Source organism: Furipterus horrens, unplaced genomic scaffold, assembly GCF_987537825.1.
Source record: "Furipterus horrens unplaced genomic scaffold, mFurHor1.1.pri manual_scaffold_1, whole genome shotgun sequence".
Lineage (NCBI taxonomy): Eukaryota > Metazoa > Chordata > Mammalia > Chiroptera > Furipteridae > Furipterus > Furipterus horrens.
Window position 1 is genome coordinate 184,782,632 of NW_028327171.1, and position 16,279 is coordinate 184,798,910.

General features: G+C 35.9%; 1 pseudogene; it reads right to left on the bottom strand.

Moving 5' to 3' along the window:
- Positions 1 to 504: 504 nt before the first annotated feature.
- Positions 505 to 3,084, bottom strand: LOC150022422 (3-ketoacyl-CoA thiolase, mitochondrial pseudogene; annotated as a pseudogene).
- Between the last annotated feature and the right edge of the window lie 13,195 nt (positions 3,085 to 16,279).

Consider the following 16,279-nt stretch of genomic DNA (forward strand, 5'->3'; position numbering starts at 1 on the left):
AATCAGGGTTGTTTAGGCACTTATGACGAGAAATAGCAGAGGCAGACATGATCTGAAGGAAAGGAAATAAGTATGTATGTAAATAAAAAAATTAATTCTGCTAACTCCTTGTACACAGACAAGAACTCGGACTACACTTGGGAATACGTTTCACTATATAGAGCAGCGCACAACCTCCCACCACACTGTCTCATGTGTAACTGAATACCCTAGACAAGGATGAACCTGTCTGTCACTGGTCTCCAAGGTTGTCCCCCATCCCTCCCCACTCGAGTTAGGTTTGTTCTTAGCCAGCAGGAGAGCACTAGTGCTTCCCTCAATCCAGGCTCGACCCAGCCTAGGGAGGTCACATTAAGACAAGCTGTAGAGAAAAAAACTTGACGTGATAGAAGAAAACTAACTGCAGTTTTGAAATCAGCATGCCTATTTAAGTCTAAAACAGTTGAAAAATCGAACTCATCAAGAATTATGTTAAAAATTGTCTCCCTGTATAATTGAGCCAGATCACTTCAATGACTGATTCAAAGAAGTGGTTCTTCCATTCCCATTGATTTTAATGGGTCTAGATTCCAGTTCTTCTCAGTTGCCAGGTACTGAGGAGCAAAACTTTTATTCATGTCCTTAAGATTCAGTCTTGTTTTTTTGTTTGTTTTGGGTTTTTTTTTTTAAGTACCCCATTGATAGCAGGGAGAAAACCAATATCCATGTTAGAGGGATTATAGCCAGTCATAAGATAGCCCACAATTCTTGCCAGTGCTGTGAAGTTATGTTTTATAACAGGATCTTCATAAACTACTAAAGCATCAGATATCCCTGGCACGTTCCTTGCAGTGATAAGTCCCTTCTATCTTCAATACTGGAGGAAGTTTATTTAACTGTTCCAGGCTTGCTTGCAACAAGCCTGCTCATCTACTTGCATTGCCTATTTTTTTCTTTGTCATCACCTTAGTTGATACCATCTCATTATTAAAGTAATCAGCTTCATTAGCGTCTTTCCACCTCTGCTATGGCTACAGGGCATATTTGTTACATTCTTCTATGATTATTTTTTATTTTGCAGCAAAATTATCTGCAGTAACTCCCACGAGGAATTAAACATGCTGGGCTGTTAATGCTGCTCACAAAGAATCTTCCAGTTTGAGATCTAATCCAAACCTTATTACTAATACACATGTTTCTGCCACAGAAGGGGGTCTGGCTCATGTTTTTGGCTCCTCCACACAAGACAATTTCAGCATCTTTAACACAGATTTCCTGATATTCATTCACAGTGGACTGAAAAGCAGAACCACAAATCCTATTAACAATAAGAGCTAAGGAATCTTTTGAGATTCCCAAATGCAAGCTAGCATTCCTTAGTATTCCTTTAGTTACATTCCTAGCATGCAGCAACTAAAGAACTATTGGCCAGTTTATTATAAAAGATAAAACTCAAAAACAGGCAAAGGGAAAACATGCATACAGCAGTTTAAGGAGGTAGGGAATGAAACTGTTGTGTTCTTCTGGGTCCCACAGTATCAAAACTTTATTTGTCCACCAACCTGAAGCTGTGATTTATTTATTTTTCAGTCACAGCAAATACCTATAGACAAATGGAATTAATCTTCAATAGAATTTTTGTCAGTCAGATTCTGGGGAAAATAGTACCATTGAGGTGATGAGCACTTGTAGGTGGAGCCTTTTTTTTAAATCTGCCTCTAAAAACTTGACAAATATATAACCAGACTCTACTGCCTTCTTATTATTTGCACTTCTGATTTTTTTATACTTAGTTTCTAAGAAGAATTCTGAATTAGAGGCATTACAAACAAATATTTACTATATTGAGATACAAATATAATGTTCAGTGCCATTATGATTTTATAATAAAAAATGACCTAGGAGATCCAAGATGCTGGTGAAATGGGTGGATGTTACACTCACCTTCTACTAAGTCAAAAATGGAATTACAACTAAAATATAGAGCTATCAACCTGAATAACTAGCTGAAGACTAGCTGAAGAGAAGCCTTATAGCCAATGGTTTAAGTAAGCCACATCCGGACTGGCAGAAAGGGCAGATGCAAAAAGGACTGACCTTGCTCCCATGGGCAGTGGTCGAGGTTCTGGAGGAATATCTCATCTGTGTGTGTTTCCACCCAATAAGCATGAGGTCTGAGTCTCAAATAAGTCTCCCTAGCTCAGAACCCTAGAGCCAGGAACAGATGCCCATGTAACATCTGGCTGTGAAAATCTGCAGGGATTCCGTCAGCCAGAGAGTGACAGGAGTCTGCTAGAGACACAGGTACATCCTTTGTTGTGTATTTAGTTCATTGAATTTATTGGAGTGACCTTTGTTAATAAAATTACATAGGTTTCAGATATATAATTCTACAATATATCACCTGTATATTGTATAGTGTGTTAACCACTCCAAGTTGAGTCTCCTTCCATCACCATTTAACCCCCCTTTATCCACTTCTACTTCCCCACACCCCACATTCCCTCCTTGAAACAAATGGAGATTAGAACACAATATCCCAAAATCTATGGGACACAGCAAAAGCATTTCTGAGAGGGAAATTCAGGCACCCTCTTAAAAGGTCAATGCAAAAAATTTTATTTGCAGCCACTCACCCTGGGCTCCAACAGAAGGAGGGCAGATTGGACTAGTCTCGTGTGAGAAAAGACAGGTGATTGTGATTGTGTGTAGAGCTGAGGAAACAGCTGCCATTACATTTGAGATAAGTCACCCTTTAACACCACAGACACCATCTTTCCTAGGTGGAGCACTCCCCTCCATATAGCATCAGACTGGGAGAATTTAATACTCCTACCCTATAAAGCTTGTGCCCAGCTAAGAAGGCAGCTGTCTGAGCTGGGGTGTAGGAGCCTGTACAGACATAGGGGATGTCAGTGACTGAGTTGTGTGGCTCTGAGGTGGGGGCCAATCCCCCCACCTTCCTCTAAGTCTGAACAACACCTCCGTTAATTTGAAATCCACTAGCCCCATCTTCTCCACTCCCTGCAGCCACACCTTGCTGAGATCAGGCCCCTGGCAGAATATGAGACAGACTGAGTAGTGTAGGTCTAGGATGGGGGCCATTTTTCCCTTGTATGCCTGACTGGTGCAGAGCTGTCCCTTCAGTAGATACAGTAAAAGCATTTGATAAAATGCAGTGAGGGAACATACCTCAATATAATAAAAGCCATATATGACCAACCCACAACCAACATCATACTCACTGGACAAAAACTAAAATCATTTCCCTTAAGATCAAGAACAAAACAGGAAAATCTGCTTTCAACACTTATTCATTATAGTACTGGAAGAACTTAACACCAAACAAGCAAAATATCCAATTATAAAAAACAAATGGGCAAAGGATCTGAATAGATGCTTTTCCAAAGAGGACATACAGATGGCCAATAGACATATGAAAAGATGCTTAATGTCACTTATCATCAGAGAAATGAAATTAAAACAAAATGAGATATCACCTCACACCTGTCAGAATGGCTGTCATCAATAAATCAACAAACAATAAGTGCTGCTGAAGATGTGAAGATAATGGAACCCTTGTGCAATATTGGTGGGAATGCAGACTGGTGCAGCCACTCTGGAAAGCAGTATGCAATTACCTAAAAAATTAATGAACCTGCCCTATAACCCAGTGATTCCCATTTTGGAAATATATTTGAAGAATCCTGAAGCAATAATTTGAAAACATATATGAAACCCTGTGTTCATTGCAGCATATTAACAATAGCCAAGATTTGGAAGCAGCCCAAGTGTCTGTCCATCAGTAGATGCGTGGATAAAAAAACCTTAGTACATTTGCACAACAGAATACTATTGGGCTGTAAAAAAGAAGGAAATCTTGTCTTTTGTGACAGCATGGACAGACTTGGAGAGTATTATGCTGGGTGAACAAAGACAATCAGAGAAAGACAAGTACCATACAATTTCACTTATATGTGAAATTAATAAAGAAAATAAACTAATAAGATAGAAATAGACTCCTAGATATGGATAACAGACTGACAGCTGTCAGAGAGGAGGGGGATTAGGGGGCTGGTTGAAAAAGGTGAAGGGATTAAAATTTTTATAGACACAGCCAAGAGTATCAAGATTACCAGAGTGAAAGGGGGTGGGGGAGGGAGAAGAGGGTAAAAGGGGATAAATGGCTATAGAAGACTTGACTTGGGGTCGTGAACACAATGAAATATACAGATGATGTATTATAGACTTGTTCACCTGAAACTTATGTAATTTTATTAATCAATGTCACTCTAACAAATTCAATAAAATGTTCAGAGAAATCTGTTTTATGCTGAATTCATAATATTTCTCTAGTAGAAACCATCTTATCATACTTGATCAGGATAGGTGTATTTTGCTCTTGGTTTGTTAATTGAAAAGTACATTAAAGCATGAACAAAAGAATGTACAACTACCTTAAAATTTATTTCACATTAAAATATATGCAGACATCTTATGGTGTAGTAGGACAACACCTGTTTTTTGAGGCTTAGTTTGTTGCTTTGTGTTCTATATTTATATAGAAAATAAATCCTAAGGCCTCATCTGCAATATCTGCAATGGTTTCATCACAAATTAAGAAATGCAGAAAGTGCGGAGAAAAGAACTGCTTACTAGCCATGCTAGTTCAGTCAGTGCATTTTCAAAAAGAAATTGAAACTTTCAGTTAATTTCAAAGATTAGTTATCTGAAGTCTTATTAAGATAACTTCTATCTCTTAAGTAAATGCATAGTCCACTTCATTAATAAATCTTTTATATATTATCCAAAAGGGTTTATAATTATTTTTAAAGTTGTTACATCATAAATCTTAATGCCTATTGATTAGATAAGAGGTTGGTTTTTGTTCTTTCACATACATCCTCTCCATACTTAAGACAGTACTGCAAAGTCGTTTGCAAATTAAGAGTAAAAAGCAGAATTCTCAACAGCAGGCACATTAGGTGGCTAAGATGTGTTTATAACAATCTTTAAAAATATATATGTATACTTGTAGAAATAAAATTTATAGACAATAATGCTTATCTATTCTATATATGTATATAGATTTTCCCCACACACACCAAATATACATTGACATTAATCCTGCTTGTTAGCTATGCTGTCACTTAAAACAGATATGACTGGTCTCTAATGGCATCTGATAAAGTAAACTGAGATAACAGCATACAGATCAGTTAGGCCTCCAAGCCAATCTGTGCAGATTTCAGTTCCAACCAATCAGTAGCATGCAGTAATCATTTTCCTTGGTTACAGGGACCGACAGAAACTAGAGACCTGTTTGCAAGCTAAATCAAAAGCAGCTAAGTATAAATGTAAAAATCCTCTGGAGTAAAATTTGAATCTCCTTTTAAGAAAAAAGGAAGGTACAATATAGTTGTTTTATTCATAGTTTCAATTATTGTGCACCAAAGTAGGTTAAGTGTAAACAAATCAACTAAGGCTAACCACGGCAGGGATGTATTCTTGTGGAGTGCACGATAGGAATTCAAGCTGCAGTCCAGAATTCAGCGTGAGGTTTACACTGCTGTGTGGGTGCTCACTACACCAGTCTCCCTTTCAGTTACTTGTCAGAGCTGCGTGAACCTTTTATCTTGTGAAACTTGCCAACCTCAGGAATATTTTATAAGTTACTAGCTTTGCAACTTTTGCAGAATACATTCAAACATCACTTTTACCAGCAGCAAGACGACAAGTGTTTTTCCAAGTATTAAAAAAAGTATATATATATATATATACAAAAAAGAGACCTAGTGAAAACAAAACTGTTGTTTCCCTGTGAACCCTCTTGTTTTCTGTAACTTGAAATGAAGTCAGACCAGGACTAAAGGTCAGCAGACCATCTTCCTGCGTTATCATTCTCAATCAAATCTCTTTCCAGAAATGCCAAAACACTATAAATTATAAGGTTCTTCCATTATTTTTCAAACTTTTAACTGCCATTCTTGAGTAAGATATGTATTCCTTGTTTATTATTTTATTTCATTTCCCAACTAATTAGCCCTATTTAATTTGTTAACAAATTATCATCTCAATATGTTGTATGTATTTCCTAGATGACAAAATGTGCCAAAATTTTTTAAATAAACTTTCAAAAATCATGTTAAAAACACACTATTCTTTTTCCAAATGTTCACAGTAGTACATTGTTATTTTTAACCAAAAACGACTCCTGTGGAAACTTCAGAAGGCTTTTATGGACAGCTGGCTGTTAGATATAATGAAAAGAACAAGCCTTGGTTTACATATGGAGTTAAACTGTTCCAAAAATTTGACCTGTATAACTAGCTCAATATGAAATAGTAAAACAGATTTTGGTAAGAGATATTTGAGAGCAGACCTACACAAGTTGCTTGTTTATGAAAGAAAACTAAAAAAATAGAGAACGTATAATACGGTTATGAGTCTCAGCATCATAGATATTTTTATTTACTACTTTATACCCATTCTCTCTTTAGATATAATTTAAGGTCAGTTTATGAAGTCTCCCTGGGCACTTGCTTTGGATTTTTCTGGAGATTGTGTCTACATGACTTAAGTCAAACAGCATATTGCGTGGTGAGAGTCCAAAGTCTGCCTATCCAGAACGAATCTCATAAATGTACAGTATTTACATGAAATATTTCTTTTTATTCCCAGAACTAGAAATGCAGAAGCTGCAGCCATCTTTCTACCAGAAAGAGAATTTGAGGGTAATTTTTCTAATTTACTGGAAACAAAGTAAAGGTCAGAGAGAAAACCAAAACTTATTATACTGCTCAGGCCACTGCACCAAACCTGATCAGAACTCACCTATATCCATGGACTTTTCAACTAATCAACTGCTGGCTGTGAGAGGCCATGACATACTAAACCACAGTGGCAAACCAAGTAGCCAGCAGGGGCATCCAGCACACCACACTCCCCACGCACCAGAAAGTTAGCTCTCCCAGCTAGTCTCTGGAGAGGAAAGTGTCGGTTGCCTTGTCTAGTAGAAGATGGAGAGGGAGGGATGAGTTATTGCTGCTCATCTTTCAGATGTAATAACCAGTTCAAGTGAGAACACTGTTCACTGCAGTATGTCTCAGGTACTACAGGATAAGTTGATGACTTAAGCTGAAAGAAACCATGGCTTCTGCTGGAAATAAAAATTCAAGGTTCAGCCAATTTATTTAACTTACTTAGAAGTAACCATTAATAAACATAATTAATTAAAAAATTGATAAATCCGGGAAAAACCTAAGCCAGCCAGGATGTCAGAATAATAAGCATAAACTATGACTGTCTTGGGAAACCAAAGACACACAAATGACAACCATAAGGAATTATAAAATTGAAGGATAGCTGAATTTAATACAATGACCTGTGACCTTTGGCTAGTACATAACAAAACATGATGTTATTAATCCAGCTCAGTAAAATTTCTTCTGTAGACTATCATGAACCACTATGATATATTTTAAGATTAAAAAGATAACCAGAATAAAATTTCTTACAATAAAATAACATAATTCATTGATGAATAAAGGCATGTTCGCAGATAGTTATGACACAAATATACAAACAACATACAGGCAGGACATAATAAACATTCAGGGTATTGACTACATAGCTTGTTAGCTCTGCTTGAGGAGCTGGGAGAAAAAGTAACCAGGAAAACTGCAAAAGGAGTAAAATAAGAGGTGCATAAGGAAAAGAAGAGATTAGTTTTGAGTAAGGGACTAGAAGACATGGAAGCATGAGGTCTAATAGTAAATGGTATATTTGATCATCCGCAAATCACTTGCTATCCCAGAAAGTCCCAACTCACGCGGTTCTTAGGAACATGGAGGAGGTTTTTCATAAGGCTCTTCAGTTAAGCTAAAATAATTACATGGATCATATCTATAAACCACTTCACAATTCATAGCAGAATGTTACATTTACCACTTTCTATATAATTATGTTACTTTCCTAAAAATGTCATAAAATGGCTTAATAACTTTAGGTCAAATTTGTTATAAAATATTAAATCTTTCTAAGCCTTATTTTAACCAAAGTTAAATGATACAGAATGATGCTGAGAGAAATTTTAGTGAATAAATATATTGCATCTTTCAGGTTTTCAGCAAATATATAGGCACTTTAGGATTTCTGTGATCTCAATAAATTTTCAAAGGTAGTTTTTATAAGTGAATTTAATGAAATATTCCTTATTTTCAAAATAAAAGCTTTGACGTAAATTCTGGGAGATAAAGCTGTTATATTTTATTAAAACTAAGAAAAGATAAAATAATAGGAAGGAAATTCACTACAAAATTAAAGAACTTTTTATTCCCTTTTATACGGTACAGCCAACTCCACTTTTATTGTCCATATTTAAAATATAGAAAGAACCTTACCATGAAAATTTTATTCATAGAACCAAAAGGTAAACAACTTTCCTTGATTCCCACCTGATTTTCCAGAGAGCCAAGACTTATTTTGTTTAATTAAACCAAATTAAATTATAAAATAAATTTAGAAACTCTTACTTTCAAAATAATTGAGATGTGCATTTTTCTCCAATCTCTCTTCTTGCCAAGTTTTTCCCATTAGTTAGACAAGCATTTACATTATATAATTAAAAACCTTCTTTACTTAATAGAAGTTGTTCAATCCAGATATGGTTATTTTTACCTAAGTACAACATGTACTTTTATTATGACATATTGTTTTAATTTTTTATTTAGTTTATGATGCTGTTCAGTGTTATGTATGGTATTAATTGGTCATATTTTAAATATCTGGACCATTAAGTACATAATGAATTATATAATTTTTTTCCTACTAGTTTCTTAGTTTACTGGACTGCCATAACAAAGTATCAAAAAGATGCGTGCTTAAAAGCAGAAAGTTATTATCCCACATTTCAGGAAGCTAGAAATACAAAATCAAGGTGGCTGCAGGGTTAGTTCCAACTGAGAGTTGGGAGGAAAAATGTTTCATGTTGCTACCCTACTTTCTGGCTCACAAGGATTCTTTAGCGTCCTTTGGCCTGTACATGCATTGAACTGACTTCTGTTTTCATCTTTTTGTAACCTGTTATTTTATTTCTTTATAGTTTATTATTGTTTATGTTATTACAGTAGTCCTACTTTTCCCCCATTCCCCACTTTCACCAGCCCCCCAACTTCTCCCAGCCAATCCCCATATTGTTGTCTGTGTCCATAGTTTCAGCATATACATTCTTTGACTAATTCTTTCACCTTTTCTCACCCAGTACGCCCCATCCCCAACAGTTGTCAGTCTGTCCATGTATCTGTGCTTCTGTTTCTATTTTGGTAATTAGTTTATTTTGTTCATTAGAGTCCAGATATAAGTTGGTTATATGGTATCTGTTCTTCAGCGACTGACTTAACATAATAGTCTCCAGGTCCACCCAAGCTGTCACAAAAGCTAAGAATTTTTACTGTGGCATCATACTCCATTGTGTAAATGCACCATAGCTTTTTCATCCACTCACTTACTGATAAGCACTAAGGTTGACTCCATATCTTGGCTATCATAAATAAAGTTGCAATGAACACAGATGTGCATACATTCTTCCCAATTAGTGTTTCAGATTTCTTCAGATAAATTCCTAGAAGCGCAATTGCTGGGTCAAAAGGGAGTTCTTGTGTGTGGTGCAAGTGCATGGTGGAACGAGAATAAACTCAAGATGGATCAAAGACTTAAATGAAAGCTGTGACACCATAAAAGTCCTAGAGGAAAACATAGGCAAGAAAATTTCAGATATACCACGTAAAATATTTTCATGGGTACATCTCCTAAGGCAAGAGAAATAAAGGAAAAAATAAACAAATGGAACTACATCAAACTAAAGAGTTTCTGCTCAGCAAAAGAAAACATCAGCAAGATGAAAAGGAAACCAACCACATGGGAAAACGTATTTGCCAATGATATCTCAGACAGGGGACTGATCTCCAAAATATATAAAGAGCTTATACAACTCAACATCAAGAAAATAGACAACCCAATTAAAAAATGGTCAAAGGAACTGAACAAACACTTCTCCGAAGAGGACATACAGAAGGTCCATAGACACATGAAACAATGCTCAACATCACTAGCCTTCAGGGAGATGCAAATAAAAACCACAATGAGATACCACTTTACACCTGTCAGAATGGCCATCATCAACAAATCAACAAACAACAAGTGCTGGCGAGGATGTGGAGAAACGGGAACCCTACTGCACTGTTGGTGGGAATGCATACTGGTGCAGCCACTATGGAAAACAGTATGGAATTACCTCAAAAAACTAAAAATGGAATTGCCTTTTGAACCAGCAATTCCACTACTAGGATTATACCCGAAGAATCTTGAAACACCAATTCAAAAGAACCTATTCACCCCTATTTTCATTGCAGCACTGTTTACAATAGCTAAGTGCTGGAAACAACCTAAGTGCCCATCTGTAGATGAGTGGATCAAAAAACTGTGGTACATTTACACAATGGAATACAATGTAGCAGAAAGAAAGAAGGAACTCCTGCCATTTGCAACAACATGGATGGAACTAGAGAGAATTATGCTTAGTGAAATAAGCCAGGCAAAGAAAGCAAAATACCATATGATATCACCCAATACAGGAAACTAAAGAGCAACATAAACAAATGAGTTAAATAGGACAAGAAGCAGAATAACAGTCAATAGGGGGGATGGGGGAGGGAGAGAAGGGGGATAAATAAGGGAAGGGTTTAGTCAAGGAACATGTATAAATGACTCATGAACATGGACAATGGGGAGGGATATGATTGTGGGAGAAAGGGGTGGGCTGGGTGGGGGGAGCAATGGGGAAAAAATGGGACAACTATAATTGAAAAACCAAAAAAATAAAATTAGAAATAAAAAAGAAAGAAAAATATAATGGCCAAATTGGCCAAATTGAATTTATGTTCAAATGAATAACAATTCAATTTATTGTATGGCTTTAAAGATCTGAAAATAAATACATTGTGAATCAATGAACTGTTCCTCTGCTGAGAACCTAGTTTCAACATGAAGATGACTCGTCGTCGGCAGCCGTCCGTCTCGAGAGACGATGGCGTAGCTTCTTGAGAGTCTATCTGCACCGCCGAGAATGGCTGTGCAGTCCGACTCGGGAGTGACAATCCCTGCCGCACTTGTTACAGGTGAAGGCAGATGGCCGTTGTTGCTGCTGTTGACGCTGCTTCCGCCTCGATCTTTTCTGGACCGCCTCCTTGTTGCGCGCAGCCTCTGCACGTGACGTACCTTGCCTGACCGCGAGCCTCCAGGCTAGGCGGTCGTCTGCTTGAACTTCCCATATGAAGGGAAGATGACTATTGCAAGTTATAATCAGAGCTTTAATGAGTGTTCCCCTAGTGTCATCCACATTAATGCCAGGTTCCACAAGCTCATTGTTTCAATTGTGACTATCAAATTAGATAAATTCTGCCTCACTACTTTTGTCTACCTTCAAAATACGAGTATGCTTAAAGTTACCTGCAAAAGCAAAAGAACTGACTGAACACTTGTTGCTCAGTCTATACTGTGCAGTCAAAGGAAATAGTGGGCAGTACTACAATATCTAATTTCAGTTGATATCCAAAGGGAAATAAAGTAAGTTCACCAAGATATTGTTAAAACAGGGCATGCTTAAAGTTACCTGCAAAAGCAAAAGAACTGACTGAACACTTGTTGCTCAGTCCATACTGTGCAGTCAAAGGAAATAGTGGGCAGTACTACAATATCTAATTTCAGTTGATATCCAAAGGGAAATAAAGTAAGTTCACCAAGATATTGTTAAAATAGGGCATTTTTCAAATTTATGACAATTTTTTTAATCACAGAAATTATTTTTGAAAGAAATTACTAACAAAAATATTATGCTATTGTTATAGATTTAAGAATTCAATATTTTATAAAATAGTGAGGAAATACTAAGAATTTCTTCTCTTTCAACTAATACCAACGGCTAATAAAAGTAATTAAACATAATTTATATGCATTTATATATGGTCTTATGGTAAAAATAGTTAATTGCAGGATTCTTGATTTTTCTTAATTGACTATTAAAGTCTGAAATTAATTTAAGTTCCATGGATATCAGGTTTAGCATACTTTAACATACTCAACTTTATCCTTAAGTAATTCACAAGCTGTCTTTTCATGCCTAACATTTTAAAAGAGTGCATTTACTTTCTTTGTTCTCTATAATTTTATTGTGTTTCTCACTTAGTCTTATCAGTTTTCAACACTTGGTTAATTTCCATCTCTATCTTTTTTCTATTCCAATTATTTTCAACAAAACAGACATGCCTTTTTTTGTCTGCTTAGTTTGACCCTTGACATAGTTAAATATCATCTATGAAAATTAATGGGACCACAGGAAAAACATAAAGCATTGGATATTTTGGTGGGTTGAGTGATTCAAAGAACACCCAGTGTTTCCCTGTGGAAGACAGAAGACCATAAGGAGAGGGCAGATGCCAATTACCAGTAATATGCAAAAGGCAGTCCTTGAGGATTCTGTGTTAATCTTTGGAACCTATGTTTTTGTCTTTGGTTTAGTTTTTCGTAGTATTTTCATGCTACTATACCTTTGTCTGGACAAAGTTTGCCCTGATATTTCCCTATTTAATTCTTTCAATATTCACCTCAGGTTTCAAGGGAGGTTACATATTAATACCACGCTATTTACCAACATATTTAATTAAAATAAAAATTTTATTTGCTATATTTTTGAGTGTGTGTGATGGGAATATTTCTGATATTATTCACATTCTCCTACAAATTAAATCTCATCAAAACACCACAGACACTTTACTGATTAATAAAATAAAATTATTACTTTTGGAGTATGCTCTCTTGACAGGAAGACTATACAAAGGCTCTCAGTAGTAATTTGTTTGAAACACATTTCACTGACACAACATGTATACTTCTTTGAAATATTTGAATTACATATATCCAGAAAAGTGTTAAGAATATTTTCTTGCATAAACACAAATTGAGTACTGTAATCTGTCTGGGTCATTCATCTAATTTCTAATACAGAAAGTATTGTATTTCAAAACATTTTTTAATCATTTTTTAAATTTTATTTATTGTTTTGATATTACAGTTGTCCCACCTTGCCCCCCATTGTCCCCCTACCCCGCCGACCCCTTCTCCTAAAGTCAATCCCCACCCCGTTGTCCATGTCTATGGGTTATTTATACTAGTTCCTTGACTAGACCTTCTCCCTTATTTCCCCTCTTTTCCCCCACCCGCCTCCATTCTGGTCACTATCAGTATGTTTCTTGTTTACATGCCCCTGGTTCTATTTCTGTGTTTGTGTTGTTCATTAATTTCCTGTATTAGGTGATATCATATGGTATTTGTCTTTCACTGCCTGGCTTATTTCATTAAACAAATACTCTCCAGTTCCATCCATGTTGTTGCAAATGGCAGGAGTTCCTTCTTTCTTTCTGCTACATAGTATTCCATTGTTTAAATGTACCACAGTTTTTTGATCCACTCATCTACAGATGGGCACTTAGGCTGTTTCCAGCACTTGACTATTGTAAATAGTGCTGCTATGAACATAGGTGTGCATAAGTTCTTTTGAATTGGTGCTTCAGAATTCTTCGGATGTGATTCTAGCAATGGAATTGCTGGTTCAAAAGGCAATTCCATTTTTAGTTATTTGAGGAAATTCCAACCTGTTTTCCATAGTGGATGCACCAGTCTGCATTTCCACCATCAATGCAGTAGGGTTCCCTTTTCTCCACATCCTCACCAGATAATGAAAAAAGTGTTCCAATTTTGAGTGGCATTTTAATGGTAGACATTTTGGAAAACCCATTCAAACCGATAGTACTTCTCACTTATTGTTGATACTTTTCTTCATGTTATTTGGAACTCGTTAGTGCCACATCTTTCCAACTTTTTTCTGCTCCTTTTCTTAAGTGTGTTTTAGGAAAGGTGCTGTGGCATGTATGGTTTGTAAATCTGGCAACAGGAAAACAGGCATGCCCACCTAGCTCAGTTCTCTCCTTATGCCTCCTAGGTTCTGCCAAGTCACAGAAAGCACATATTTGTTCTCTTCCCTCAGCAGAGGTTTGTACTTTGATAGAGAAACAAAGACATACAGGTATTCTTCCTCAAACCTTTATTACCAGATGGTCAAACATGATTATCAGAATATACCTACTGTAATTTTAAAACTTTCCAAATGCTTTAAAAATTTTGGAGGTGAAAACAGTCCTTATATGACACCCACCTATTGTCAGTAACAGCAATTTTTATTTTAGATCCAAGCTCTCACATATCTAGATAAATAAGTTAATACTGCAATTGTGAACTTTTTGTTTAAAACTAACAATTGATTCACACACTGTGGAGACTATGAAGAACTAACAAAAGTGCCCAAAGAAAGACATTTTATGGCAAGCACATGTCGATATTAGCCACTTACTCTTAACAGAGAAAGATTACCAGTGAAATGCATGTATTTTCCTTTTATGAGAATAGACTTGACTTTTCACAGTCCTATATATTTTACTTGATTTAGTTTTTCTTTTGTGTACTTTCACTGCACTCTTAATTTTGTCTCCAATAGCAATTCACACAATTATTCATTGAAATAACAATAATCTACAATATTTTATCCTTTTGAAAGCTAATACATAGTTACCCACTCATAACTAATCCACATGCTGTAGGAAAAAAATCCATTAAGGAAATTTGGAACCAGTACTTGTATTGAAATTCACAGCATGATACAAAGCAAAGCTAAAAAAAAAATTGTTACCACCATTATATGATTGAACTTAATGGGAAACTAAGGTATTGCCCTGCCAATTGCAACTATGGAAAATGATTCACTTTGTACTTTCTCCCAGAAAAATTACTCTAATATTATATTAAGATACATTTTGTTTTGTGTTTTAAGCATTTAGAGAATTTTATTTTGAGAGTAGCATAAAATCATAGACTGCGAAGGAAGATAAATACATCTAACAAAATGAACATGGAAACGTGGAAAAATAAAAGCACAAAGAGATTTCTGAACTCCAATAGCAAACATAAATTCGTCAAGTAAATGATATGGAATGATGGCAACAATGCACTAAATTATATTAATAACAGAGCTCTAGAAAAATTAGCTCATTCTCTATAAATTTGTATAGTGAGAGAGCCACTAAAGACTATTTAATTTAGAAAATTAGGATTTCAAAAATTCTGTTGTTATATATTACTGACCTTCAAACCACAAATTAGGCTTACCTTTACTTAAAGTCTCTTATAATTTATAATTTATAAATGAATCCAGACATAGATACTACTTAAATAAATTAAAAGTTGTTACAGAACTACTATTCATTGTATACATATAATGTGCCATTCACTTGTGTGTTATTAAAACTGCTTTTGGGTGGTGTGATAGTGGTATGTTTTGCTGGCTTTCATGGTGTAAGTACTCACACCAAAACTGCTTTCAAGATGCCGATGTGATGCTATTGAATGGGAGCTGGAAAAGGATGCATACTTTCAGCTTTTGCATGTCAACGTGACTGGTTCTAGCACAGAAATATATCTGTTGGGATGATATTCTGCAACACTTTAAAGTGTCAATAATAATCCTTTTTATTATTTTTTTTCTTTTTTTCACTGTGTGGTTACCTCTTACTCACACCCTAACTGGGGACCTGACGTGCAACCTAGTATTGTGCCCTGACTGGGAATCCTTTTTAATAATAATCCTTTTTAAAAGATATGGCAAATGTGGTCTTACATGTTAATGAAATCACCAAATGCCTGCAACTAGAATGGAAAAATAAAGATTCAAACCCCAGATCTATATACACATATGTTCAGACACACACACACACACACGCACACACACACACTCCTTAAGGTAGATTTTTATATAGACAGAAAAAGACTCTACGAATATATCTGCAGTTATATATTTATATTAGTCATTGGCTTTTCCACTCATTTAATCATATGAACTCAGTCAAAGCATAGAAGAAGTAAATATTGAAACCTCATTGACTCTTACTAATGTCTCCTTCAGATTTTGAATTTTCACCAAATTGGGTTTAAGCAGGAGTTTCTAAATAACTCAAGATGTATGATGCCCTAGCTAGTGTAACTCAATGGATTGAGTGCCAGCCTGTGAACCAAAAGATCACTGGTTCGATTCCCAGTCAGGGAATCCCAGTCAGGTACATGCCTGGGTTGTGGGCCAGGTCCCCAGTTGTGGGTGTGCAGGAGGCAACCAGTCGATGTTTATCCTGCACATTGA